Source organism: Oryzias latipes, chromosome 2, assembly GCF_053564925.1.
Source record: "Oryzias latipes strain Hd-rR chromosome 2, Olatipes_Hd-rR_3.1".
Taxonomy (NCBI): domain Eukaryota; kingdom Metazoa; phylum Chordata; class Actinopteri; order Beloniformes; family Adrianichthyidae; genus Oryzias; species Oryzias latipes.
In genome coordinates this window covers 29,630,303-29,657,630 of record NC_136238.1, presented here as the reverse complement: position 1 = coordinate 29,657,630, position 27,328 = coordinate 29,630,303, and the positions used below count along the sequence as shown (strand labels likewise).

At 42.6% G+C, this 27,328-nt stretch overlaps 4 protein-coding genes and 2 long non-coding RNA genes across 10 annotated transcripts in view; 2 read left to right on the top strand and 4 right to left on the bottom strand.

Moving 5' to 3' along the window:
• The window catches only part of LOC144987110 (uncharacterized), a 463,057-nt gene that overhangs the window by 37,825 nt on the left and 397,904 nt on the right, over positions 1-27,328 (top strand). The gene's annotated exons all lie outside the window — the stretch shown is intronic.
• Positions 1-27,328, bottom strand: part of LOC144986832 (NACHT, LRR and PYD domains-containing protein 12-like) — a 457,161-nt gene that overhangs the window by 297,854 nt on the left and 131,979 nt on the right. The window lies entirely within an intron of this gene.
• LOC144986638 (uncharacterized) overlaps positions 1-27,328 on the bottom strand; it is a 337,370-nt gene that overhangs the window by 234,973 nt on the left and 75,069 nt on the right. The gene's annotated exons all lie outside the window — the stretch shown is intronic.
• The window catches only part of LOC144987834 (uncharacterized), a 74,421-nt gene that overhangs the window by 3,990 nt on the left and 43,103 nt on the right, over positions 1-27,328 (bottom strand). The gene's annotated exons all lie outside the window — the stretch shown is intronic.
• Positions 1-27,328, top strand: part of LOC144988513 (uncharacterized) — a 111,831-nt gene that overhangs the window by 45,500 nt on the left and 39,003 nt on the right. The window lies entirely within an intron of this gene.
• Positions 3,892-27,199, bottom strand: LOC144988512 (uncharacterized). The gene is made up of 2 exons (XR_013652440.1): positions 27,070-27,199; positions 3,892-7,516 (listed from the first exon to the last, which is right to left on the bottom strand). It is a non-coding gene; the product is annotated as an uncharacterized LOC144988512 (long non-coding RNA).

The window sequence follows — 27,328 nt, the reverse complement described above, 5'->3', positions numbered from 1 at the left end:
GTGAACAGTCTCTGCTTCTGGAACAGAAGAGTCCTTCTCAGAGCAGCATTGAGGATCTGTTCTGTCCGGCTGAGAGCGCTCCCTGCTGGTAGGAGACAGAACCACATCAGCTGCTTTTCTTTGGCCGTTCAGAAACAGTCTGGAGACTCTAAAAAACCTCCACTTCCTGAAGCAAACGGATGCAGAGCATCATGTTTGATCCTCTTCCTTCAGAAACGGCTCCATTGTTCCATCGCTCAGCAGTTTGACTAAAGCAGCTGAGAGTCTTGATGCAAACAGACCTCAGCAGCTCATCCAGAACGCCATGACAGAAGCACATGCAGCAGCACGTGCACGCTCCCAGAGAACAGCAGCTGATCCAAGTCCTGACTTTGAGGTGAGACCTTTCTGTTCTGCTTGGACCACACTTCAACATGAACTTCATTTCCCATCATTCCATCTGTCAGGAGAGAACAGCTGCAATCAGCTTCCTTCAGGAATGACTGCAGGTAGAAGGATCTTTCATTCTTCAGCACCACCAGGACCCACATCCAGCCCATCAACAGCCAGAACATCAGTGACATCAGCGTCTGATCTTCATCACATCATCATCATCATCAAAGGACCGCCTCTACGTTTTTACAATCTGATGGATTTCAGTCTTTCTGCAGCTTCTCATCAACTGGATTGTCAAATATTTTCATTTCCTGTTTTCTGTTTTAAATGTTGAAGAAAAATCTTTCCAGTTTTAAAAAGATGAGACTAATAAAGTTCTTGGAAAGACCCTGTCTGCTGCAGGACCTGTGCATGTGCATTGTGGGTAATAATGTTCTGTTTGGGATATTTGCTGGATTCTGGATGTTGACAGTTGTGTTGGTCTTGATTGTTTACCGTTGTGGTTTGGATGTTTGTTGTTATTTGTAGCACAGCTGAGTAGGTTCTTCATAGACAACATGTTGCTCTGCCAATGTGCCTTTGGGCCAACTTGATTGGGCTGTTTGGAGGAATAATGAGGATAAATGAGAGCCTCCATCAGATCATGTTTCTGCTGTTTTTCAGAATCTGAACCTGAAAGCTGTCTGTCATATTTATGCAGCCTTTTTCAATAGAAACTGATCCAAACTGCAGATTCTATTGATTTCTCCATCAGATTTATGTCTAGGGGTGTAACGATACGCTAAAATCTCAATTCGGTTCCATTCAGAGTCTCATAGAGCTCAGTTCCATACGTTTTGGTTCGGTACGGCTGTTTAACAAATCTTACTGATATGAACTTCTATTTTATGAACTATTATTTTATTGTTATGTATGGTGTGTGTTTGTGTGACTTTTTATCTTCCACTATGAAGCTGTCTAACCTGATCATGGTTGGTGACTTTAACATACACATTAATGATGACTCTGACCTCTTTGCCAGAGGTTTCAGTCTCATGGACTCTTTTAATTCTATTCAGCATGTGTCTGGGTCCACACATGTTAAAGGTGGAACACTCAACCTTGTTTTTACATTAGGTGTGCATTCTGACTATTTTTTTCTGAGGAAATTTTTATTTCTGACAATCATTGTTTTTTTTTCTTTCTTTTCTTTCTCTGTGTCACTCTTGCCTGCACATAGAGAAGTTAGCTCTCACATGTTTAACTCTTGAGACCTTTTCTAACACTTTTAATCTGGTTCTCTTTCCGTGCACAGATGTTAATTCGTTATTATGCACTTTTAATAGTTACTGTCTTTCTATTTTAGATGGAGTCTGTCCCATTAAAACTAGACTGGCCCCCGTCACTAAGGTTTCCCCTTGGATAAATGACAGCATTCAGCGTCTAAAACGATCTTGAAGAAAATCAAACGGTTTTGGAAAAGAACTCACTTACTTGTTCATCTACTTCATCTGAAGGATCTTTTAGTTTCTTTTAACAACGCTGTTAGAGGTGCGAGGGCTGCTTACTTCACTAATCTCATTTCTAAAAGCAGAGGTAATCCTAAAGTGTTTCTATTCAACACCATTAGTGATGCTGTGATGCCCAGTCCACCTGCCGTCCCCATCCATTCAAATGACAATTGTGATAGTTTTTTTTTATTATTTTTAATTAACAAAGTCAGATCTGTGAGAAGCTCTCTGTGTCACACAGCTGGTCTTGGTTCAGTTCCTAGTCCACCTCGGCCTGTAATTTTAGGCTGCATTTACACTGCATGGTTCAAGTGACCCAATTCCGATAGTATCCTCTCATGTGGCACAGATCGGATATGACATGTGACCATGTAAGCAGGACAAAAGCGGATTGATTCCTATTTTCTCTGTGATGGTGTGGCACCGTCAGATGGCGAGGTGTCAAAGTTCTTGAATAAAGAAAGAACTTCCTCACCTTGGCTCCTCTGCATCCTTTTCCGACGGGACTCCATCACATTATGGTGTCAGAAGTGGGATCGCAGAGGAGACCACAAAAAGGTGAGGACGCAGAGGCGGGGAGGAAGATCTGCAGGCACAGCTCTGTTCCAGGAAGTCAATCCTCAAAGGAAGAGGGGGTGGATCCGGGTGGCCTCGGCGGTGCATCAGGCCTGGCCAGGGGCCCTGAAAGACCTACGGCGTCCAACTCAGCGCCCATGACGAGCGGCGGACCTTGCGGACAGCAAGGGCAGACCGCCGGAGCACGGAGACGGCCGGAGGCGGGATGGGCACACTGCCTGGTTCCATTGCCGCCTACGCAGGCGTTGAAGGCCTGCGCGGAGATGGACAGGGGGCGGACCCACGTCTACCGGGTTGTCCACGGGGTGCTCCGGGAGAGGCGTAACATCTCGCCAGGAACTTGCTGTCGGTGGCTCCGATCGGCTAAGGTGCCATCCTTAGAGACACGCGGGGGCGTGTGTTCAATGGAAGGGCCTTTGCTGGGGCTGGAACCGACCAGAGCGGCGCACCAAGGAGCAGATCGGAGGGGTCGCCGTCATGGAGCAGCTGCAGCCCGTGCATCCATCCGGCGTCGGGACGTGGGTGGAGGAGCACGAGCCAGAGGAAGGACCCGCTGATGCCTGGCCAATGGACTGCAGGGCCTCTACTTTGGACGAGGGGCGCCTGCTGAACTGTCTGGTGGATCGGCGTGCTGCCTGCACTGTGGCAGATGGCTGGAATGGATTGCCGCACATCGTCAATCCCTCGGAGGAGGGGGATGGTGTGACGGTGTGGCACCGTCAGATGACGAGGGGGGCCACACTGTGTTTCATTATTTGTGCATTTATGTATTTTATGTTTAAAATGACTACTTGTGGTGCCACCCGGAAGCTAATGGAGAGCAACGCCCAATGGGCGTGGCCTGTGGGAGCACCATAGGTAGTGAAATGAGGAGTGTGACGGAGGTGCCAAGCGCTGTGTGGCCCTGCGTGAAGCAATAGTGGTGTCAAAGTTCTTGAATAAAGAAAGAACCTCCTCACCTTGGCTCCTCTGCATCCTTTTCCGACGGGACCCCGTCACATAATGGTGTCAGAAGTGGGATCGCAGAGGAGACCACAAAAAGGTGAGGAGCAGATCGGAGGGGTCGCTGTCATGGAGCAGCTGCAGCCCGTGCATCCATCCGGCGTCGGGACGTGGGTGGAGGAGGGTTTAACTATTTCACTTGTTGAATAATGTTCCCACAAATATCAGAATATAAATGAAATTGAAATAAACATACACCGTACCAATGGCATCAACAAAGTCATCCAAGCATTGAAATGTTTGTTGTTCAGCTCACTATGACTACCAGACAAAACCCCCACCTGCACACAGTCACCTATTTAAATACCTCTTCCCATCTACCTACCTGGTAGATTAGGATTTACATTTTCCTTATACTGCCCCCTGCTGCTATGGAGTTGATCCTACCTGGAAGAATCCTCAAAATCAATGTTCAGGAGCAAAAATAAAGAAAATAGAAGACAAAAAGGCAGGATAGACAAATCTTAACAGTATTTATTGATCATTTTATTTTAGTGTAAACTTACACCAGAAAATATTCATAAGAATACTAATAAGGTACCAGAGTGAAAAGCAGCAGATTAAAAGGACTTAATAGATCAAATCTTAACGATACCTATCTCTACTAGATGTTAACTCTACTAGATGTTAGCTCTAATAATTCAAAAAAACTCATTTCTATTAACAGGTACATCTAAAATAATTCATTTTGTGAACAAGGTTTTACATATTTTGTCAGCAGTAAAACTCATTATCTAGTATCATTACACACAGATTGAAATGTATTGATACTTTACTTTGTTGCTTTTGATAATTGTGGCTTAGAGAAGATGAAAAGCAAAAAAGCTGTCCAAGAAAGTCAGGATAAGACAAGACAAGACTTTATTGATCCCCAGAGGGAAATTCAGTTATTACAGCAGCAAAACAAGAAATATGGCAGTTAGAAAAACAAATAGTCAGTAAAAAATAAAATTGTAATAAAAGTGGAAGTAAAAGTACACGTCATAACTAAAGCAAACACCCCAGCAGTTTCAGCAGTTCTAACTGTGTCATTCTATAGTCTAACAGCTGTTGGGATAAAGGACCTCCTGTAGCAAATCATACATTAAAACAACCAAAGTTTTTTTTTTTCTTTTTGGAAAAATTCCTTTCTACACATTCAATACTCACTTTTGCCTTCCTCTGATGAAATTACTTCATCAATATGGCATGGAGGCCATCAGCCTGTGGCTCTATGTACATGAAATGAAAGCTCAGGTTGCTATGGAGTTCATTAGAACATTGGGGTTTTACCCCAGGAGTTTTAAGCATTAAAAACTCACTTTAAAATATTTAATTTTCTAAGATACAGAACTTTTTCTAAAGTCTTCTGCTGTGGTACAGAGGTTGACCTCTTATCAGAAAATTTTTGAATTTAGAGTTTACACTAAATCCTTACATTTATTCATTCATTTTTTCCCTTTCGGGGTCACAGGGCTGCCGGAGCATATCCCGGACGTAGGCAGGGGACAACCTGGACAGGTCACCAGTCTGTTGCAGGGTAGAACATCCACAGTCACACACCCATTCACTCTCCCACTCACACCTATGGACAATTTAAAATCGACAAATAACCTATGAAGCATGTTTTTGGATGGTGGGACGAAGCCTGAGATCCTGGAGAGAACCCACGCATGCACGGGGAGAACATGCTAACTCCACACAGAGAGGTCCCCCATTGATGTCGTGTTTTTCATGTCCCCCCAGCTGGGACTTAAACCGGAGGCCTTCTTGCTGTGAGGCAAGAGTGCTAACCACTGCGCCACCATGCAGCCCTAAATCCTTACAATGTCAAAAAGTCTTACAAGTTCTAATGTGTCTTTTGAGATGAGATACATCACAAAAACTTTTTTTACATTCTTTACAAGAAAGAAAGCCCTAGTGGTCAAGGCAGAAGAGCACTATTTACTGGCGTACAGAAGAGAAGCGCCATCTTTTGAACTTGTCCGGACATGCCCCTTACACTCACAATCAGCAGAGAAGCAGTTGCCAGAGGTGTGAAGCTGTAAGGATTCACTGTGTGTTTCCCCTTCTCTTTGTGTGCATTCTTGAGGAAATGTAAGTCGTTCCTGCTTCTCATTTATCAATAATTTTGTGATTTATTTTATATTATAAGATATTTATTTCATATTATAACATGTTGTGGAAGTTTGAGTTATTTGAATATCTGTCTTTAGTTCTACTTCTACATCATCCTACACACATGGATGAAGGCAACAGCTGCTGTAGTTCATCATCTTCCAACGTTGTTTAATAAAAGAAGAAACTTCAGTCTCTTCTCCAAGTGCCATGATTCTCTGACCGGAATCTTGTTCCATGATCTGCCTCCTCAACCACAAATCTTTAAGCGAGGCTCGACCCCCCTCGCACATCCTGTATGAGTTCTCATGTGTTTTTTGAGATGAGATATTTGACTAAAAATTTTATCACATTCTTGACAAGGAAAAGGCTTTTCTCCTGTGTGAATTCTCATGTGTATTTTGAGATGAGATATTTGACTAAAACTTTTATCACATTCTTTACAAGGAAAAGGCTTTTCTCCTGTGTGAGTTCTCATGTGTAATTTGAGATTAGATAAATCATGAAAACTTTTTTTACATTCTTTACAAGAAAAAGGCTTTTCTCCTGTGTGAGTTCTCATGTGTGTTTTGAGATTAGATGTTTGACTAAAACTTGTATCACATTCTTTACAAGAAAAAGGCTTTTCTCCTGTGTGAGTTCTCATGTGTGTTTTGAGATTAGATGTTTGACTAAAACTTGTATCACATTCTTTACAAGAAAAAGGCTTTTCTCCTGTGTGAGTTCTCATGTGTTTTTTGAAATGAGATCCATCACTAAAACTTCTATCACATTCTTTACAAGAAAAGGCTTTTCTCCTGTGTGAGTTCTCTTGTGTGTTTTGAGACTAGATGTATGACTAAAACTTTTATCACATTCTTTACAAGGAAAAGGCTTTTCTCCTGTGTGAGTTCTCATGTGTATATTGAGATGAGATCTGTCACTAAATCTTTTATTACAGTCTTTACACGGAAAAGGCTTTTCTCCTGTGTGAGTTCTCATGTGTCCTTTGAGACTAAATCCGTTACTAAACCTTTTCTCACATTCTTTATAAGAAAATCTTTTATCTTTTGCATGGATTCTTGTGTGAATTCTGAACTGAGCTTTGTTGCAAAAGCTTTCACCACATTCTCTACAGATATAACATCTTTCATCAGACCCAGTTTCCATGTAGTTAGTAATTATTCTTGAGTTTTTACCAGACGTGATAGAGGAAAGTCTCTCTTCTTTTGGAGATTGGTTGTATTTCTTACCCAGATTTGTTTTCTTTGGATTTTTTCTTACATCAGTGTTGCACAGACTTTCTGACATGTGAGAGCTGTCCACACTTTGGACATGACTTCTGTCTCTTTTCTTCCTCTGATCTCTGTTCTGTGGGTCTGTCTCTTCATCTGTAGTTGATGTTGATTCTGTCTCTTCATCTGTAGTTGATATTGATGCTGTCTCTTCATCTGTAGTTGATGTTGATTCTTCATGTTGGTTTCCTTCTTCATCCTGACTATCAGTTACATTAAAGCTCTGCTGATTGTTTAGATCTGCTTCAATGTTCTCATCTTCTTCATAAGTAGGAATCTCCATCAAGGTATCAGTCTCCTGCACAAGCTCAAGATGCTTTTCATCCTGATTGATGCAGAGTTCCCTTGGTTCCTCTTTAATCTGTGGTGATTCTGGTTTCCCCCATTTCTCTTCATTTTGTGGTGATTCTGGTTCCTCCTGTTCCTCTTTAATCTGTGGAGGTTCTGGTTCCTCGTGTTCTTCTTTAATCTGTGGAGGTTCTGTTTCCTTCTGCTCTTCTTTAATCTGTGGAGGTTCTGGTTTGTCCTGATTTTCTTTAATCTGTGGATGTTCTAGTTCCTGCAGTTCCTCTTTCATCTGTGGTGGTTCTGGTTCCTGCTGTTCCTCTTTAATCTGTGGTGGTTCTGGTTTCTCCTGTTGCACTCTGACATTTCTCTGCCGGTTGCAGAAATCTTCTTCAGTATCATAGTGCTGGGGGAAAACTTCAGGGACAAAAACACAGAAAGGAGCCTTATTCTTTAAAAGGACTTTACATCTTGTCAAAAAGCAATAAATATCAAAAACCTCGCAGTAAAAAAAAATGCATGAAAAGGTTTTGTTTTTAAATGTATCTACTCAGATGTCATTCAAAGTTAAGAAATTAAGAAGTGATTTTGGTCTTGAATTTATTTATAAGTTAAAAAAAACACTCATGTTTTTGCAAAGAAGAAGAAACTAAATCAGATTGAGATCCGTAATTTGACTATAGCATATAAACAGACATGTATTTAAGTTTTAATAAATTATTACATTTGCTACAGGGATCTATGGGGGAAAAATCCTGTTAACAATACCAGTATGAACTAAAACCAAAACTTTATCGATTTGTATAACATCTTTCATTCCCGTTACGCACACAAATTGCTTATCATAAAATAAAATAGCAATAAAAAAATAATTAAAGAAGAAAACACAGGATAATAGTAATTATGTCAAGTCTTAACATTGTTACCTGGAATGTGCGTGGACTTGGCTTTGGGTCAAAGCGACTGAAAGTGTTAAACAACCTGACTGATCTTAAAGCAAATCTAGCTTTACTGCAGGAGAACCACTTATCTAAATCAGCTGATCATCTCTTGTGCTGCTAACAATTTCCATTCATGTATTCTGCTGGTTACAACTCCAAACAAAGATGAGTTTCTATTTTTAATTAATAAAAACATTTATTTTACTCATAAAGATACAGTTACTGACCAAAACATTTTGGTACGGCACTTTCGGTTCGGTTCACTCTTGTACTGTTTCGGTAGCCCCCCCCAATGTGTTAACTGTGCAGAGGAGGTGGAACTAATGTTACTCGCGGTATTCCGTTGAGACTCTCAATGGTTTCTGCTCTCGCATGCCTATAGAAGGGGTCAGAGCATGGCCACGCACATCAAGCAAGCAGCAACAAGAGTGTTCTGTTTATGTAGCTCAGTTATGGAGGGTCTGAATGGTGCAATGAACCCCGAAGGAAGATCCGTCTTCCACGGTCAGAAATGTCATTGCAGTTCAGGTTCAACAGCCAAAGTCGTCTTCTTTCTCTTTCGGCTTTTCCCATCAGGGGTCGCCACAGCGAATCATCCTTTTCCACCTCACTCTATCATGGACATCTTCTACCCTAACATTAGCCAACTTCATGTCCTCTGTTAAGACATCCATGTATCTCCTCTTTGGCCGTCCTCTTGCCCTCCTGCCAGGCAGCTCCATCTCCAACATCCATCTACCAATATATCCACTATCCCTCCTCTGAACATGTCCAAACCATCTCAGTCTGGCTTCTCTGACTTTGTCGCTAACACAGGCAACATGAGCCGTCCCTCTGATGTACTCGTTCCTTATCCTGTCTAACCTGGTCACTCCTAAGGAGAACCTCAACATCTTCATCTCTGCTACCTCCATCTCAGCCTCTTGTCTCTGTCTCACTGCTACCGTCTCTAACCCATAGAGCAGAGCTGGTCTCACCACTGTCTTGTACACCTTTCCTTTGAGTCTTGCTGGCACTCTTCTGTCACACAACACTCCTGACACTTTCCTCCACCTGCTCCAACCTGCCTGCACTCGCCTCTTCACCTCTTTTCCACACTCCCCATCACACTGAACTGTTGACCCCAAGTACTTAAAATCCTGCACCTTCTTCACCTCAGTCCCCTGTAACCTAACGCTTCTACCTTGATCCCTCTCATTCAGACACATGTATTCTGTCTTACTACGACTGACCTTCATGCCTCTTCTTTCCAGAGCAAACCTCCACCTCTCTAGCTGTTCCTCCACCTGCTCTCTACTCTCACTGCAAATTACAATGTCATCCGCAAACATCATTGTCCAGGGAGATTCCTGTCTTACCTCGTCTGTCAACCTGTCCATCAGCATAGCAAACAAAAAAGGACTCAAAGCTGATCCTTGGTGTAGTCCCACCTCCACCTTGAACTCCTCTGTCTGACCTACAGCACATCTCACCACCGTCATACTTCTCTCATACATGTCCTGAACTACTCTGACATACTTCTCTGCCACTCCAGACGACCTCATACAGTACCACAGCTCCTCCCTCGGCACCCTGTCATACGCCTTCTCTAAATCTACGAACACACAATGCAGCTCCTTCTGACCTTCTCTGTACTTTTCCATCAACATTCTCAAAGCAAAAATGGCATCAGTGGTGCTCTTACGGGGCATGAAACCATACTGCTGCTCACAAATCCCCACCTTCTTCCTAAGCCTGGCTTCCACTACTCTTTCCCACAGCTTCATTGTGTGGCTCATCAACTTTATTCCTCTATAGTTGCTGCAGTTCTGCGTGTCACCCTTGTTCTTAAAGATCGGAACCAGAACGCTTCTCCTCCATTCCTCAGGCATCTTCTCACTCTCTAAAATCCTATTGAACAACCTCGTTAGAAATTCCACTGCTGTCTCTCCTAAGCACTTCCATACCTCCACAGGTACGTCATCAGGACCAACGGCCTTTCCGCTCTTCATCCTTTTCAGAGCCTTCCTAACCTCATCCTTTCCAATCTCTGCTACTTCCTGCTCCACAACAACCACATCTTCCTCCCTTCTTTCCCTGTCATTTTCCACGTTCATCAGCTCCTCAAAATACTCCTTCCATCTTTTCTGTACACTCTCCTGGGTTGTTAGCACCTTTCCATCTCTGTCCTTAATCACCCTTATCTGTTGCACGTCCTTCCCATCTCTGTCTCTCTGTCTGGCTAGCCTGTACAAGTCCTTCTCTCCTTCCTTTGTGTCTAACCTGTCATATAGCTCATCGTAAGCTTTCTGTTTGGCCTTTGCCACCTCTCTCTTCACTCTACGCTGCGCTTCCTTGTACTCCTGTCTATCTTCCTCAGTCCTTTCTACATCCCACTTCCTTTTAGCCAACCTCTTCCTCTGGACGCATTCCTGTACTTCCTCATTCCATCACCAAGTGTCTTTACCGTCTTTCCTCTTTCCAGATGACACACCTAGCACCTTCCTACCTGTTTCCCTTATAATCTCTGCTGTAGTTTCCCAGTCATCTGGAAGCTCATCCTGACCACCCAGGACCTGTCTCAACTTCTGCCTAATTTTCTCACAAGTTTCTTCATTCTGTAGCTTCCACCACTTGGTCTTCTTTTCTGTTTTCCCTCTCTTCTTCTTCCTGACCTCCAGAGTCATCTTACACACCACCATGCGGTGCTGTCTGGCTACACTCTCTCCTACCACCACTTTGCAGTCATTAATCTCTCTCAAATGACCTCGTCTACATAGGATGTAGTCCACCTGGGTACTCCTACCTCCACTTCTGTATGTCACTCTATGTTCCTCTCTCTTCTGGAAGTAAGTGTTGACTACAGCCATTTCTATCCTCTTTGCAAAGTCCACCACCATCTGTCCCTCCAGATTCCTTTCCTTCACACCAAACCTGCCCATCACCTCCTCATCACCTCTATTGCCCTCACCAACATGCCCATTAAAGTCTGCTCCAATAACAACTCTCTCTCCTCTGGGGAAACTCTATATGACCTCATCCAGCTCACTCCAGAATCTCTCCTTCACTTCTAACTCACAGCCAACCTGTGGCGCATACCCACTGACTACATTCACCATCACCCCTTCAATTTCTAACTTTAGGCTCATCATCCCGTCTGAGACTCTTTTCACCTCTAAAACTCCCCCTTCAGGATCACTCCTACCCCGTTTCTCTTCCTATCAACACCATGATAGAACAGTTTGTATCCTCCTCCAATATTACGTGCCTTGCTGCCCTTCCACCTTGTCTCCTGCACACACAGTACATCTACCTTCCTTCTCTCCATCATGTCTGCCAGCTCTCTGCCTTTCCCTGTCATTGTGCCAACGTTAAGAGTCCCTATTCTCAAACCTATGTTCCTGCCTTTTCCCTTCTCTCTCTGGCCACGGACCCTTCTGCCTCCCCTCTTTCTTCGACCAACAGTAGTCAAATTTCCACCGACACCCTGTAGGTTAACAGCATCTGTGGCGGTCGTTGTTAACCCGGGCCTCGACCGATCCGGTATGTCTAAAGTGTTGTGGATGATTCGCATGGTTATTTTGGCAATTTTTACGCCGGATGCCCTTCCTGACGCAACCCTCTCTATTTATCCGGGCTTGGGACCGGCACAGAGGCAACTGGCTTGCAACCCCTGTGGCTAGATTGTTCAACAGCCACAGTGTTGGACAAAATTGTTGGTACCCCTCAGTTAAATAATAAATTCCACAATGCTTACTTGAAAGGTTCAAAAGTAACAATAAATTACAATGTATTGAAAATTAAATAATCAAAATCAGCCATTATGTTTGAGTTGTTGATTAACAGAATTATAAAAAATGTAAAAAACTAATGAAATGGGCTGGACAAAAATAATGGTACCTCTATAAAAGACTGAGAACTAATTGCCCAGGGGGGTCATGATAAACTTAGGTATGTCCTTTAATTGACAACACAGCTGTTTTCAAACCCATAATCAGTCAGTCTGCCTATTTAAAGAGAGACAAATAGTCAAGTTGCTGTTTGGTGAAAAGGTATGAACCAAAGTGAACATGGACAACAGAAAGCCAAGGAGAGAATTGTCCCAGGACATTAGAAACAAAATTATAGACAAACTATAGCCGCGTTTACATGGGCAAAAGTAATCGGAAAGAACACCTGATCGGAAGAAAAATGTTTTGTTGTTTTGCAAAGCCCTGCATGTGTGAGAATTTCGGACTGTGAGCCGACCCGCCGCTCTGCGTTAGCGACTGCCGGACTCACGAGAACCAAGCAGAGCTCGAGCCACCAGCTCACACAGCGGCTTTATGGCGGTGTGTGAGCTTTTCAAAGCAGAAATGCCTCTCAGTCCTTAGAAATTGTTCAAACAATCTAATGGATTTGTGTTTCCAGTCTCATCCCGACAAAATAAAGGCTGATGTTATTCCCACACATTTACGTGCAGCCAAGATGCAGATTGCAGCATTTTTGTCCATCAAAAGGCTAAATGTTGTGAGGTCTTGTTAGCCTCTCCTAACAGTGGCTTCTTCCAGTTCCGTTCTTCGGTAACGTTTTATAATTAGAGTCCTTAATAGACTTTTTATAGGACATTACCAAGTCCTTAATAAACTATTTACAAAACATTAACAAGCACTAGAAATATCTTAGTAAGCTTCTTATAAGTACATTTATTAGCATGAATAAGTCCTTAATAAACTATTTATAAGACATTAACAAACACTAGTAAGGTTTTAGTAAGTTGCTTATAAGTACATTAATTAGCATTTGTTAATGTGTTACAACTGACTTACAAGTTGAATTAATCTGCTTATAAATATATTGACATGTCCCTTAATAAACAACTTATAAGACATTAACAAGGATGAGTAATGTTGTATTAAGATGCTTATAAAGACATTTTTTAGTATTTGTTAATCCTGTTCACAAGCTATTTACAAATTGCTTGTATGTGATTAATAAACATATTAACAGTGTTCTTATTAACAGTTTATTGAGTGTTTTGCAGCCCCCCAATCTAAAGCGTGACAAACCATTTATAAATTGCTTGTATGTGATTAATAAACATATTAACAATTCCCATGTCAAGCTGGACTCAAATTTTTTTAAGTCTGGCTGATGTGACTCAACCTCAATACTACACCACCTGGATGAACGAGAACCTTCATTGACAGTTTGAGTTTTTTGCTGCCTCCTAAGTGTGGGCTATGTTCTGCCACAAAGAACCACAAAGTACAGAATATGGAGAGGGTGGAGAGGGTGAGCAGCTTCAAGTGCCTTGGTGTAAACATCTCGGAGGACCTGACTTGGACTACTCACATTCAAACACAGGTTAATAAAGCAAGGCAAAGACTGTACCATCTGTGACAGCTGAGGAATTTCAGGGTCTCACCAGCAATCCTGAAAACCTTCTATTCCGGTGCCATAGAAAGTGTATTGACTCAGTGTATCTCAGTGTGGTATGGGAACAGCTCTAGTCAAGACTGCAAAGCCCTGCAGAGAGTTGTGCGCTTAGCTGAGCGCATTTCAGGGTCTACTCTCCCCTCCCTGCAGGACACCTACCTCAAACGCTACAGAAGTAGAGCTGCAAAGATCATCAAAGACTCCACCCACCCCAGTAATCATATTTTCACTCTGCTGCCATCTGGTAAGCGCTACCGTAGCCTGATGGCAAAGACAGAGAGACTCAGGAGGAGTTTCTACCCCCAGGCAATCAGGCTCTTAAACTCCAAACGGGTATCTTAATTATCTAAGACTACAGTTTACATTCATGCACATTATTTTTGCGTTCCCCTGGAAACCAGGCAAACACAAACCCTCAATACTTGCACAGATCTTATGGAGGAGGGGCTCCAGGGAGAGAGTGTAGAGCATGCCAGACAGAGCACAGCCCTGCCGTATGCCCAGAACCACTCTAAAAGTAGCACAAAGACTGCCGTTCACCTTCAGTACACTCTCAGCCTCGGCGTAAAATACTCTGATTTTAGCAATGAAACCAGCGCAGAACCCAAACTTCTCCATAACTTTCTAAAGGAAGCTGTGTTCAACGCGGTCAAAGCCTTTTCCTGGTCAAGAGAAATCAGACCTGTTCGTATGCCCAAAAGCTCAGAGACCTCCAAAACATCTCGAATTAAAAAGACATTATCGACCATGAGTCAACCTTGGACACAGTAGGTCTGGTCCCGGTGGATGATCTGCTCCATAGCATCCCTCAGCCTATTGGAGAGAGCGGTGTGACGGCTGAGAGAGTGGCGTGACGGTTTCAAACACGCCATTGATGGAGATGCCCTTCTCAACCAGCGTGTTCACCTGCTCCACCCTCTCCACAAACAAAACAATGGCTCCATTCATGCGAGCAGCAGATTTAATTGAAGCATGCCCGATAACTTCCCCCACGGCCAGAACCACATCCTCCACGCTGTGCAGGGAGCCGGCACCTGTTTTTTTTTTAAAAATTTATTTTATTTTTTTACTTGTCCTGTCCAACAGCTAGGCAGGCAGATGAGAGCTGAGGGCCTCTTGTGTTGGACATATTTTACTTTAACAAGAGGGGTTATTAATCTTCAGACAAACCAAAGGTATGAATGAATAAAAAGACATTATTTGCATTATTTTTCTCATGATGGGCACGTTTAAAAGAACACGTTTAAAACTGCACATCTGAGTATTCACTCAAATTGGGATGAATCGGGAACAGACAAAATAAATGCAGTTTGAGGAAGGTCTCTATTGTGACGCACCACATGCTCTGCTCTATTCTGATGCGTCCACTTACAGACAAACAGATCCATTAACATCTTCATCATACTTGTCTGAGCTTGATCTAAACTATGGCCAGAAAGCTTCAATATTGCTCACCATTTTGGTTTCACCACTAATGTTAGTTTTAGGTTGGAAGGACTGTAAGCTAGAGGGAGAGGGTGTAAACAAAGGGATGATCGGACATCAGCAGAGGGTAACTACTGTGTCAATAGCCCCGCCTACAACTCAGAAGTTAATTTCTGATCAACTCCAAACCACTCTGCACAAACTGTCTTTAAACATCATCTCAAAGTGCTTTAACCCCAGTAATCAGTGCTTGCAGTTGTATTTTTTATTATTAATATGGACTTTTAAATTTGATCCAATAGGTGGTTGCTGTCATTGGTGAGGATGCATCATTCGTTGAAGGTCATGTGAATGTCCTGCATATCCAGTACAGCAAGGTGCGAGAGGATATATTAAAGAAGTACCCTTTCTTGAAGACAACCTCAGGGGTCAGTGACATTTTAAATCAGTTCTCAGCTTAAAATACATTTTGAATGTCAATATGAGCTGAGACATCTGCTAAAATGACCAATAACAGCTTTAACTCTATTGTAAAAACATTGTAATTTTCTAAACCCATATATAAATATATAGTCATTCAAGCCAAGTAATATTTATACAATGAGATCACTAAAGGGAAATGGCAATGAAAGAGGCAACAAAGAATATTAGAATGTTTTATGTCTTTTGTTTGTTTTAGATAAAGTGAATGATTAGTTTTCTATTTTTTTTCCCAATTTTCAGTTGTTTGATGATGTTGACCGAATGCATCCATCACCTGTCAGTTTAAGCCAGCGCTTCAAGGACGGCGTTTACCAGTATTGTGCCAAAGGTGCTTGAGCTTGTTCAAAGAAAAGCTCCATTAGCCAAAGTCTCCAAAGAAGCAAGAGAAGAGATGCTTGCAGAGGATCTACTAGGTATTGACATAAACGTAATCCTTGGTAATCTTTTGTGTTTATAGTTCTTCTTTTTAGAATTCGTATCAATGTTATCTTATCACATTTATGCATTTTATTATTTAAATTATGCATTTAAACTTGGTTATAAGTTTACTTTTTTATTATCTATTTTTAAAAAATGTAGAATGCAGTTGAAAGATTTACTTAAAATGAGGTCTACTGCTTCTTTTGTTAATGTCACAAGTTTTATTTCATGGTTTAAAAATGGTAACTGAAGTGCTATATGCTGTTTACATCTGATCAAATGTTAAGGTTATAGTTACAATGAATGCAATGTGAACTGAAGGAAAAATATAGATTTTTCATTATTGTAAAATTGCTAATAATTGTAAATATATGCATCATGTTGTGACATTGTGGAGCTTAAAACATTCATACTGTGAAATGTCAGAATTGTAATTGTTTTGAATGTTTAATAAATGTGATAAACAGTATACTGGTCTTTTAATGTGCTGTATCTGGTACAAATTTGCCATCAAAGGGTACAAAAGGCTTGTCACTGGGGCAGTACCCTTAAAAGAACAAATTTGTACCTTTTTTAAAGGTACATTATGGTACCATAGCACTATAAGGTACAATTTAGTCCACAGAGGTACATATTTGCCTTTGAAAGGTACATAATGAAAGGGTACAGATGCGCACCTATATGAAAGGGTACAACATTTGTACCCTTGAGGGTACTGGCCCAGTGACAAGCCATTGTACCTCTAAAGGTACAAATTTTGCACATTTTTTCTGACAGTGTATGTTTGTGGCTGTGATTCATGTTATAAAGGTCATTTTTCATATTCTGTACTTTGTGGTTCTTTATGGCAGAACATAGCCCACACTTAAGAGGCAGCAAAACACTCAAACTGTCAATGAAGGTTCTCGTTCATCCAGGTGGTGTAGTATTGAGGTTGAGTCACATCAGCGGACTTAAAAAAATGTAAATCCAGCTTGACATGGGAACTGTTAATATATTTATTAATCACGTACAAGCAATTTATAAATGGTTTGTAAAGATCAACCGCTATTTGGTCACCCTTTAGATTGGGGGGCTGCAAAACACTCAATAAACTGTTAATAATAACACTGTTAATATGTTTATTAATTACATACAAGCAATTTGTAAATAGCTTGTGAACAGGATTAACAAATGCTAATAAATATCTTTATAAGCATCTTAATACAACATTACTTATGCTTGTTAATGTCTTATAAGTAGTTTATTAAGGGACATGTAAATATATTTATAAGCAGATTAATTCAACTTGTAAGTCAGTTGTAACACATTAACAAATGCTAATTAATGTACCGTAAATTCCGGACTACAAAGCGCACCCGATTATTAGCCGCACCCACCCATTTTCACGTGTTTAACTAATTTTATACATACACAAGCCGCGTCGGGGTACAAGCCGCATGAATTAGGCAACATTGTCATCCTAATTAGGCAACATTGTCATCCTGACGGATTACTTCCTGACTCAGAGTGTAAGTGTGATTTATTAGCACACAGTGGGTGGAGTCATTTTTGCCTCAGGCTCATGTTTTTGAGTCTATCTGCATCTGCCAAACAGTATGCACCTCTATTCTGTTCACAAGTTCCTCAGTTATGGTTTTTATTTTATTTTATTTTTTTTAACTTATTGACAATCTAGGTATCACACATAAAATTACAAACAGTAACCATATAATCAACATTACATCCCTCAGTTATAATGAGGAAATTTACATCCCCGATCCCCCATTTCCCATGAGTCTTAGGGGCTAAAGGCGGGGCCAACGCCCGGCTCGCCATTCTGTTGTACGTGTTTAAGAATGAGCAGCAGTGCATGGAGGGGTGAACGGGTAAAGCTCTCCTTCCGCTTGTGTCGCGGCAGCGTTATGGGAGTAACAGGGCTGGTTAAAAAACACTCTAGTAAAATAAAGCAGCGACCACTGAAAAGCGCGCGCCTCAGCGCGATACGCGCGCCTCCTCGCGGCGCGTGGGTCAGAATTTTCCTTCCACAACAAACACTTGCTCCGCGGACGCCTCGAGTAAGCCCTGGCTGCAGCCTGCAGAATGGCTCGACGCCTCCGCGCTCCTTGTCTCCCCTTCCTATCTACTCCGACAGCTCTGGCCAGCGCGGCTACAGGGAGGAGCGCTTCGTCCCCATTGCGCCGGTGGATGGAGCAAATCGTTTCTGTGCAGAGCAATCGGACTTAATACTGTACGTTTTGTGTATGAGGGGCGGATGCGTTGTTACGTGTGGGAGCCTTCAGACTGCCATCGGCCCCGCAGCTCACACGACACGCAGTCTCCAGCTCACACGGAGGCTGTGAGCGTTTCAATGCAAATCTCTGCTCAGTCCTTAGAAACCGTTAACACGACCACGTCAATTTGTGTTTCCAGTCGTGTCCCGACAAAATAAAGGCTGATATTATTGCCACATATTTACGTGCAGCCAGCCGAGTCACTATGACTCAGAGGTAAATGCACTCCTGAGCATGCGCTGTTCTCTCCGTCACGCAGCTGACCGGCTTTTCCAAACCCGTTGGTGATTTTTTCACGCTGCTTTTAACGATTGCTTTTAACTTGAAAGCTTCATCATATTGTAGCGGCGATCACGTGCACGTTGGGTCTAATGGCACCAAAGGATTCTGGGATGCGGCTGGACATGCGTGTTTCGTTTTGTTGAACCATGACTGAAGTGTCTAAGACCTGAAGTCAGGTCCATGCTGTTTGGCTGCTTAGAGGTGTGTTGAAAAATAAATGACTTGTGTTTGATGTTAGAGAATTCAAACCATTCACTGTGTCCAAAAATACGTACACGGCGGCCGCCAATAAAATCCAATAATTAGCCGCGTCACTGAATAAGCCGCAGGGCTGTAAGCGCAGGAAAAAAGTAGCGGCTTGTAGTCCGGAAATTACGGTACTTATAAGCAACTTACCAAAACCTTACTAGTGCTTGTTAATGTCTTATAAATAGTTTATTAAGGACTTATTCATGCTTATAAATGTACTTATAACAAGCTTACTAAGACATTTCTAGTGCTTGTTAATCTTTTGTAAATAGTTTATTAAGGACTTGGTTATGTCTTATAAATAGTCTATTAAGGACTATAAAGCGTTACCCGTTCTTCCACAAAAAAAGCACTGTCCACACGGATTAAATATGAAACGATGAGCGAACAGGCGCTTCATAATAGTCATAACACTAATAAAAAGCACATTTGGGAGATCGCCTCATATATTACCGAGCTGCTGCATAAATGTATGTGGCAGCAAAGGTTTGTTTACAACGGGACCCATTTCCCTTCCGGTATTTTTAACACTACTGCACATGCCCAAATGATTTATCCCGACCGAAAGTGTGACCCATGTGAAGGTTTGTTCTAATCAGAAAAAGGTTTTCTGTGCCCATGTGCACGGTCGAATTTTAACCCGACCATTGATCAGATCAACATATTTTGCCCATGTAACCGCGGCTATTGTAAAGGTAAAGGCTATAAAACCATCTTTAAGCAGTATGAAGTTCCTGTGACGACAGTGGCACATATTTTCAGAAGTTTAAGACCCACGGGACAGTAGCCAACCTCCCTGGACGTGGCCGGAAGAGGAACCTTGATGACAAATTGAGGAGACGGATACTTGGAACTGGATCCAAAGAGCCCAGAACAACCTCCAAAGACATTAAAGGTGAACTGCTAGATCAAGGTACATCAGTGTCAGATTGCACCATTCATCATTGTTTGAGCCAGAGTGGACTTCATGGGAGACAACCAAGGAGGACACCACTGTTGAAAGGAAATCATAAAAAAGCCAGACTGGAATTTGCAAAAATGCATGTTGACAAGCCACAAAGCCTCTGGGAAAATGTCCTTTGGACAGATGAGACCAAACTGGAGCTTTTTGGTAAGGCACATCAGCTCTATGTTGGTGGACTCAAAAATGAAGCATCCAACCAAAAGAACACTGTCCTTACTGTGAAACATGGAGGAGGCTCAGTTATGCTTTGGGGCTGCTTTGCGGCATCTGGCACAGGGTGTCTTGAAGTTGTGCAAGCTCAAATGAAATCTCCAGATCATCAAGGCATTCTGGATAGAAATTTGCTGCCTGATGTCAGAAAGCTTGGTCTCAGTCGCAGGTCATGGGTCTTCCAACACGACAACCATCCAAAAAAAAACAGCCAAAAGAACCCCAAGAATGGCTAAGAGAAAAGCGTTGGACTATTCTGAAGTGGCCTTCTATGAGCCCAGATCTGAATCCCATTGAACGTATGTGGAAGGAGCTGAAACATGCCATTTGGAGAAGACACCCGCCAAACCTGAGACAACTGGGGGGTATTCCAGAAAGCATGTTTAAACTACCCTGACTTTAATCCTGAACTCTGGCTGAAATCCGCCTGAACTTGCTTACTCTGGGTGTGTCGTTTCCAAAAGACCGGATATGAGTTAGCGTAATTACGATCGACTTGGTAACCCTGGGTAAATGCACGTGCACAGCAAGTACATAAAGACATTCTCAATGGATCGCCAATTTCCGGAGTCACCATGAAAACGCATGGTGAAAAAAAGAGAGTGCTATACTTCAGTAAGATGGATGCGGAGATTTTAATGACAGCGTACAAAGATTATACACCCATCAAAAAAGTAATACTGCCGTATCATCAGCAAAAGAAGGAGTTTCCGCTTGGAGAAAAAGAACGGACAAAGTAAACGCACGAGTTTCGATAGACCAGACAGGGAATGTCACTCACGACCCGGTCAAAATTAATATCGTATTTAAAGACTTTTATAAAAACTTATACATATCACAGATCAATCCATCAGAGTCTCAATAATCTAAACCTACCCAGGTTAAACGAGGACCAAATCACAAATTTAGACTCCCCGCTCTCGTTGTCTGAACTTCATGAAGCTCTGTCACTTACTTGTGTCTAATGGTAAAGCCCCAGGGCCTCACGGCTTTCCCACTGAGTTTTACAAAGAATTCTGGTAACAACTGGCACCAACGTTTTATAAAACGGTCACATTTATCAAGGAAAGCCAGTCACTACAGCCTAATATCCCCAGCCCCATTTCTTTAATCAATGCTGATGTAAAAATTATCTGCAAAGCAGTAGCACAGAGAATAGGAAAAAATCACTCCTCACATAATCTAACCCGATCAATCTGGATTCATCAAAGGCAGTCAATCGGATGACAATGTTCGCAGACTCGTTAATATAATTGACTTTGCCACCATTAAAAACCAGGAAATGAAAATAGTATCACTGGATCCTGAAAAAGCTTTTGACAGAGTAATTTGGAAGTTCATTATTGCTGCTCTCCATAAATTTGGATTTGGAGAATCATTCATCAATTGGATTAAAATATTATATCACAACCCCAATGCATCAGTCAGAACTAATAGACAGACAGACCAGAACTCTCCAAGGGGCGGCGCCTGGAGGGCTGGGGCCTGGGCTTGCTCCGGGTGGGGGGATTTCTGGCTTCTCTCCCTCTGTGTGGGGCGGTGTGAGGCCTTGGGGATTGGTGCTTCGGGGGATGGGACCCCTGGAGTGAGGGGACCTGGGGCCTATGCTGGGGGACGGCTGTTTGACCACCCAGAGACAGTCTACAAGCTGTCCCCGACTTATCCTCTTCCTCATGTAATCTCTTATTAATGTAATGGGGAAGGGGGGTTCAGCCTGCGATGCACTTTGGAGGGAGGAGTTACTTGGCAGTGGTCCCCCTCCCATGGTTGCCGTATGGAATACCCCCCCCCCCCCTCGGTTTTATTTGCACTTTAAACATGCAGGGTTGCCCACTCCTTCCCTCTCTTTTTACTATATTTATTGAGCCCCTAGCTGGGCAGTGGCCAGATCTAGCTTGTAGCTGTACTAGAATGGAGTAGTAAGGCGTCTCCTTCCCTCCACTAGCCTGGGTGTGCACCTCGGGCAAGTGCTAGTACACCCATAGCCTCCGTAATCAGGGTAACGATAAATCTTTCAAACCCGTAAATGTCTGCATGGGTTCCATCGATTTCTGGTCAGCATCATGTTTCGGTGACATGTGCCACTGGGCGTATGAACCTCATCCTGAGGTCACCGGCCAACATATTTCTCGTGCCTCCGAGGAAGGTTTTTGAGCCAGAGGCTAGGACAAGGACAGTCTGATATAAAACTTACGACCCGTGGACCTCGCTGTCACCATCCCAGCTTGCTAGGCCATGACAGATGAACCACGGGTGTAAAGGGTGGGGCCAGGACTGCGCACACTGCACTTAACCTTAAAATCCCACTGCGCAGGCTCGAAGGACAAGTCCACGTCCATTTGCCACTTACTCCTCAAGTCCTGTAGCGATGGGAAATTGGCAAAAACGGCAGGTGGAAAATGCCACTGGCAGCCGCAGCTCCAATCCTGCATGCAGAGGGTTCAGGATATTGGTCGCCTGTTGCTGAAGCAAGGAGATGACAGCAACACCCTGAACGACCAAGCAGTCTTTTTTAGGGACGCACTGCTTGCTCCATATGGAGAGGGGCCTAGAAAAGGTGGCCTAAACAATGCTCATCTCCTCCCATACCCTGTTGGCTGGCCACGGTCAACGGGCCTCTTCGACGCGGTCAAACATCAATGAAAAAAAGGTTCCCACCTACCTCAAAATGTGTAAAAGGATTAAAAGTAGCATGTTGGAACGTCAGAACCATGCTGGATGCAGGCAGTCGTCCTGAACGTCATTCTGCTCTCATTGCGCATGAGCTATCAAGACTCTCCATTGATGTTGAAGCCCTTAGTGAAGTCTGATTCCCAGGGGAAGGCAGTCTTAGAAAGAATAGCGCAGGTTACACCCTCTTTTGGTCTGGCAAACCGGTAACAGAGAGATCGACAGACTATGGACCCTTTTTATTTTTCCCCTACAGCATTATTTTATAATAAAAAATAAATCAAAAAATCAAAAAATATAAATAAAACAAATGATTAATCAAATATTGAAAATGGTTAAATTGATCGACGTTTAATGATATTACTTCACTTGCTCCAAAAATTGATAAATTGATTCAAAAATCTTTCCTAATGTAGCATAATTTTGCATGTTTTTAACTTTTGATACTTGATGAAATTTTGCAATGAAAATTCCTGAAACAGTGTTGTGTATTTTACTGATATAGTATTATGTTTTAAGCATATGAATGACTTTTCTAAGTAACATAATCTGCATATATTTTAGATCAGTGTTTTTCAACCAGTGTGCCGCGGCACACTAGTGTGCCGTGGGAGATGGTCAAGTGTGCCGTGGGAAATTGCCCTCATTAACTGAAAAATTAAACATTTCCCATCTCCAGGATTTCAGCTCTCTGTTCATCCAAACAGGCCCTGATAAAACACTGAGGAGTTAGGAATATAAAAGATCGTAAAATACTTTTTCTTTGCGTTTATTTTATTTTATTAAAGACATTTTGATAAGAATGACGTACCGCGATTCAGCTGCAACTCCGGCTGTATTTTGGAAAAGTCCCGTCCTTTTAACTGTCTCCACCAATCATTCTTGGGGAGCTTAATCACATGTCATCAGTCTGACCAATCAGAAGTGGTTAAAGTCTTCACTTCCTTGTCCCGATTTAGCTCGTAAAGTCGCTCAGTTCTAACAAAAATACCAGCCAAAGCTCGTCTTTATCGGTGCAGCTTTCCACAGAATCCGATGTCAGACCGGGGAACAAGTGAACAAAACAATGAAGCTCAGAGACGCGATCTCCGCCGGCCGTTTAATGCACTACATCTCCCATGATGCATTGGGTTGTGAGAGTGACAGCGCTCAAGGAGATCTGTTGTTAAACGTCTTGAAATCAACGAACACACATCAAACTGTTTTTACATCTTCTAACTTAACTTTTATTGCATCTTTTAGAAAAAAACAGCTGCAGTTTCAAGCTTTTTCTGCCAAAATTATCTCAAAAATGCATGTGAGATTGTGGAGGGGCCGTAGATCAATACAGACTGAGTTTCTCCGGTTTTTTTTTTAATTTTTGGATCCTGGTGTGCCGCGGGATTTTTTTTTAAGGTTAAAGTTTGCCGTGGCTCAGAAAAGGTTGAAAAACACTGTTTTAGATAACTGATCTGCATTTGCCATGTTGATTTCTAAAATAGTTCTTTTTTTACATAATAATTAAGTAATTCATCTTTGTCATGTGTTTTATTGATACTTTATGATTCTTAATTCTTTCTGATAAAAGCTAGGAACCGTATATTGATAAATCATGTGATAAAATGGTTATAGTATAATGGGGTGGGATTATATAAATTGGCTTCCTTCCACTCCATTTCAAGTAATATTAATTAATACGTCTAACTATCCAAAGTTTGATTAGTTACTGTATGAATGTATAACTGATGTTTGTATTGCTTTTGTGTATTATTTCTAGTTAATTGCTTGAAATAAACCATTTCAAATCAAAAATCAAAAATCAAGGTGGAGCGCCAAAGAAGAAATTGAACATCAGCGGCTTACAGTCAGCTGAAACCAAGGCAAAATTCCAAGCAAGTCTACAGTCTAGGCTTGGAGACACCAGCCGCCCAAGTGATCCCTACCGTGAACCACTCTGGGAGCAACTCAAACTTGTTATTCTGCAATCCTCTGAGAAAGTACTTGGATTCTCCAGAATAAAGAACAAAGACTGGTTTGATGAAAATGATCCGGTAATCCAGGAATTGCTTGCAAACAAGAGCACAGCTCATCTGGCTCATCTAGCCCAGCCGTCTTGTACTGTGAAGAAGGCTGCCTTTCGTCATGCGTGCAGCAACACCCAACGCAAACTCAGAGAAATCAAGAACGAGTGGTGGACCATCCTTGCAGACAGAACTCAGCACTGTGCAGACACTGGTGACTTCAAAAGCCCTTAAGGCAGTGTATGGGCCCATGCACCAAATCCTGAGTCCCTTGCGCAGCCCAGACGAACGGAAGCTTCTAGCAGACAAGACTTCCATCTTGGATCGCTGGACTGAACACTTTTGAGCTCTCTATGGCGCTGATCGCGTGGTCGGCGTGACAGCAATTCTCCGTATTCCCCAGTAACCATTTAAGAAAGAACTGGTTGAGGCGCCTTCTATGGAAGAGACCTTAAAAGCCATTAAGCAACTGAAAAATGGCAAGGCAGCAGGAGTTGACGGCATCCCACCAGAGTTATGGAGCACAACTGACATGGTGTTTGTCCTCTGACAGCTTCAAGAAAAGTGTCGTGAGCAGAACAAGGCAGTCTATGTAACCTTTGTCGACCTGACCAAGGCGTTTGACACTGTGAGCCGAAAGGGCCTGTGGCAGATCATGAACGATCAGATCAGGCTCAAAAGTGACCTTTCAGTAGCTTTCCCCATCATCAACGGCCTAAAACAGGGCTGTGTCTTGGCACCCACTCTTTTCACGATCTTCTTCAGCACGATGCTGAAGAAAGCCACTGACGGCCCTGATGACGAGGATGCCGTGTACAATCGCTACCGCCTCGATGGCAGCTTGTTCAACCTGAGACGACTGAAGGCTCACACCAAGACCAGATGCAGATGATCAGTGACCTCCTCTTTGCAGATGACGCAGCACTCCTAGCTCACTCTCAGAGGGGACTTCAGCGATTAACTTCCTGCTTTGCAGATGCTGCCAAGCTCTTCGGACTTGAAGTTAGTCTAAAGAAGACAGAGGTCCTCCACCAGCCAGCACCTCGGGAAGTGTACCAGCCTCCCCATGTCTATATCGGAGAGACAGAACTGAAAGCTGTCCAGCAGTTTACCTACTTGGGGTGCACAATTACCTCAGATGCCAGGATCGACAAAAAGTTAGACAACAGGCTCGCCAAGGCGAATAGTGCCTTTGGCAGACTCCACAGTCGGGTGTGGAACAACAATCACCTAAAGAGACCCACCAAGATCAGTGGCCTGTTTCTGAATAGAGGTGTGCCGTGGAGCAGCGTGGTAGAGATACACAGAACGGGGCAGGAAAAGTTGGCTTTTATTGTTGTGCGAGTTACGCCACTGTTTGTGAATGGGCTGTTGAAGCTTGGGCTCACGTGTCTGCTTGGAGCAGCAGAGCAACTAGACAGACTCTGACAATGACAAAAGGGAACCTGACGTGTTAAAAATTGAGTGCGACGGTTGTTTCCAGATACAGAAGAAGAGGACTTTGATGGATTTTTGGGTGTTGTTTCATAACTGAAAAATGAAAAAATAAATCACAACCAACTTAGATTTGCTCCAAAAGCCTTTGTAAACACACAGTGTGTGTTTGCTCAAGCCGGTGTGTGCATCTGCAGGACGGAGGGAGGGAGACACATAGCGCAAGTGACTTTGTGAGCATTCAGTTTGTGTTACTCAATTATGGAGAACAGTATTAATAAGGGTTTCCTCTAAAAGATCAGAGTCTAGATCGTTTATTAACCAACTCTGGAGGCTCTGAGGGTCAGAAAAGGGCGTTAACGCACCCGCGCCTTAACACTCATTGCGCCTTTTGCATGTGTCAAAGACTGAAAAATCCCCCATAACTGAGACCGTTTTCTATAACCCAGTGTGTCCTGTGGTCAAGAAAATACGGTACTCAGGTTGAAACCTAAACCTTTTTTGATAAGCACAGAGATGATTATGCTGATGACGTTTTTTTTCCTGCAGCACACCTGACCATCTCTCACACTCTCATAGTGTGCTGAGGAACACTGGTTGACAGTAGTGGTTTCATTTTTGGAGTAATCCCAGTGATGACCAATATATAGTTTTAAATGTTTTATAAGACATAAACATGATATTCACAAGAACAGGTTTTTTTTAATCTAATTCCTCTAATGATCCGTTTCATAAAGACACACAGAGGACATCACACAGCAAGCAGAAATAAACGTATTGTTAAAAATGAGGTCAGGAGTCCAGCTTTTTTAAAAATGACAAAAGAGCAAAGAAAACCGAGAGATTGATTTGTTATTTCTAACTACAGTATTAATATGTCCAGGCTTTGTCTGTTTCATTCTACAGCATGTTCATATTTGTTTAATTTTGACATAATTTATTTATTAGAGAGCAAAATGTTATACATTATTTAAGGTTTAAAATGATTTATTCAGGATTAATATCTCTGTTTATTTTTATTCATTATAAAATCGAAAATACAAGTTAAATGTGTAAATGTTTATCTTGTTGTTCGGCCCGAAACCTAAAGAGTGTTTTTTATTTAGGCCACTTGATGTGCGACTGAGTTCAGATAACAATCCAGATAGCAGCTCAGACAAGGAAAACAAAGACGTTCATGGATCTATGTGTCTGCAGGTGATGGATGCTGCAGTGAACGTACCAACTATGTGGAGCTGAAGCTGCGGGTTCCAGCTGCTATCCAGCAGTCTGCGCTGACGACAGAGCTCCTCCTCGTTCTGGACGATGGTTCCTTCAGCAGCAGAAAGTTGTTCTCTGACAGAACCTTCCTGAGGTTCTGAAGACATGGTTCCTGCTCCGATCTTCAGCTCCAACTCCCACAAACACCGCCGTCCTCTTCACTGCAGCTCCGATCGATCATCTGCTAGTCTCACAATCACAGAAAAAAGGTCCAAACAGAA